This window comes from Myotis davidii, unplaced genomic scaffold (genome assembly GCF_000327345.1).
Source record: "Myotis davidii unplaced genomic scaffold, ASM32734v1 scaffold944, whole genome shotgun sequence".
Lineage (NCBI taxonomy): Eukaryota > Metazoa > Chordata > Mammalia > Chiroptera > Vespertilionidae > Myotis > Myotis davidii.
In genome coordinates this window covers 1,387,207-1,389,692 of record NW_006296283.1, presented here as the reverse complement: position 1 = coordinate 1,389,692, position 2,486 = coordinate 1,387,207, and the positions used below count along the sequence as shown (strand labels likewise).

Genomic DNA, 2,486 nt, shown 5'->3' with positions numbered 1-2,486 from the left:
ATATATATATGAAATCACTTAGTAGAATCACAAGTATTTAAATTTTTCTTTTCTTTCAATTTTATCAAAATTTTTATATTGTTCAATCTTAACTTATTTTACAGAGAAGAAAGCCTTCATTTTCTTAGAATTAAACTCAAATGTCTTCCCTCTCAATCTAGGATTCTCTTTCTCCAAATCACATTGTCCCTTAAGTCAACAACCACTGAAGTTTCAGAAAGTAAAGAAAATAGCATATACTCTTTGCATGGACACACGTAAATGTCAGGAACATTTTCTTAGAGAGCATCAAAAAACCCTGTGATTATAATTCCTGGGATCCCACCAAGTTATAGTCTGAGACCCAGAAACAGAAAAAGAAAAGAAGAAAATATTACTAACCTTCTTGCAGTTGCTGCCAGAGGTCCAGGCACAGGGAGAAGAGTTATCTAAGGGGGAAGGGGAAGGTGCTGCCTTTTTAAAGTGTGGTTCCAACTCCCCTGCGGCACTTGTAATTCTAAACTTGGCCCAGCCCACATTCTGCCCTCCTGCCTCCCCTTCCTACAATCTCCCTTCCCCTGGCACCAGGCAACTCACACGTGAGTGATTTCACAGCCTGTGGAGTGTGTTCACACCCTGGCAGGTCAGTCCAACTGCCTGTGAGCTTATCCGCAGCACACGCTCCTCCCTGCAGTTCACTGTTCTTCCCCTCTTGGTGACCGCGGGGTCTCCAGAGGGATCCTGTTTTCCATCCTTTTCTCCTATTCAAGTGTTCCCGTAAATCCAGCAAGAAGAGGTATTCCTTTGGTCAAGTCTATACAGATTGATTTAAAAATACATTTATCTTATCCTTTATAGCTTATGCTTTGGAATGGACAATGATTTAGAATAAAGATACATAGATTATGGGAACTCTAAGAAGTGAGAAAAACTTCTTAAAAGCATCCTATTTGATATAGAAGACTTATGTTTAAATCCCACACCTGCCACTTATCCTATATAATAAAAGCCTAATATGCAAATTGTCTCCTCAACCAGGAGTTCGACTGGGAGTTTGACCGCTCGCTATGACATGCACTGACCACCAAGGGGCAGCGTGGACCATGGTGGGCATCAGTGACATGCTGCGACCTCTCGCCAGCTACCTGAAGGTGGGGGTGATCAGATAGAGGTGCAGTGAGAATGCGGAGTGTCTGCCCGAGCTTGCTCTCACTCCTCCTGCTATCCTCCCCCCAGGGACGCCAGGGCTCTCACGCAGGGGAAGCCCTCATGCTTAGGTGCTGGGCACCCGTGGGGAGCCCACCCCGCACCTGCACAGCCATTTTTGGGTGAGCTGGGCCACAGCCACCAGGACTGCAGGGGCCGGTTGGGCTCCCTATGGGTTTGTGCAGGAGCCAGATTGTGAGGCCAGCCAGGAGATAGTGTGCTACCTGCTCAGCTTCTGTGTGGTGTCCCTTGGTGGCCCAGAGGCCCACACTGTGTCCCGGCCCACGCTGTGCCCCGGCCCATGGCATTCAGCCGTGCTCACTGCATCTCCGAGTGAGGACTTGGGCACCGTGACTCTGGCGGAAGGGGGCGCACGGGGGTCTGGGGATCCAGGTGCTGCCAAGGGCCCAGAGGTCAGCTGGGACCTGCCCTTCCACGCCAGATGCTCACGCTTCAATTGCTGGCCAGGCCTAGGGACCACAGCTGTACACAAATTTTGTGCACTGGGCCTCTAGTATATATACAAGAGGCTGATTAGGTTGGGCCAGCCAGGGGGAAGGGCCATGCGTGGTTGGCAGGCCGGTTCCACCCTCGATCAGAGTTGGCGGGGGAGGGGGGGGGCCCGTTTGGAGCTGGGGTGGCCAGGGGGAGGTTCCACAGGCAGTTGGCTGGCTGGCCTCACCCCCTGGTCGAATTCCTGGTTGAACTCCCAGTCAAGGGGACAATTTGCATATTAGCCTTTTATTATGTGGGATATACATATAGAAAAGTCTGAAAACTATTCAGCAAATGGCTTGTAGTAGAATAGGGCTGGAGCCAGGAGATGATGTAAACAGACATTTTCACTTCTGCTTTTTGAGCTTCAGTGTTGTTTGAATTTTTAAATAATGTGCTAGAATTGATTTTTAAATAATATTTAAACCAATAAAGAAAAGAAAGTGTTAATGTTTAAAATAAAGCAATGCCTTAAACCCATCATAAGCAATGAGTTGGCTGTGAAGAGGAGGCAGAGTCAGTCAGGGAAGCTCTGCTTTGAGGCAGGTGCAGCCAGGAGGCTACTGTGCTGAGTAGAGGACCATTCCTTTCAGCTGGAGGGAAGAGGCCTGCTCACCACTGGCCAAAGCGCAGTGCAGTGGAAAGCTACTTAGGCTTTGGAGCCAGGTGGTCCAGGCAGAAGCTGCTGATCCTGCTTCTGCCACCTTCCAGTTTGTGGCTTGAGCAAGGTATTCAACTTCTGCAAGTCTTGTTGTCTCATCCACAGAAAGGGTAGAATATTCTTTACCTTGCAAGGCTGTGTGAGG

At 48.8% G+C, this 2,486-nt stretch overlaps 1 protein-coding gene across 2 annotated transcripts in view; it reads right to left on the bottom strand.

The window, feature by feature from the left end:
- Positions 1 to 469, bottom strand: part of SLC6A13 (solute carrier family 6 (neurotransmitter transporter), member 13) — a 44,130-nt gene extending 43,661 nt beyond the window's left edge. For both annotated transcript variants that reach the window (XM_006771307.2, XM_006771308.2), the window contains exon 1: positions 382 to 469. The gene's annotated coding sequence lies outside the window, so the exon portion shown is untranslated. The remainder of the gene's footprint in view (positions 1 to 381) is intronic.
- Between the last annotated feature and the right edge of the window lie 2,017 nt (positions 470 to 2,486).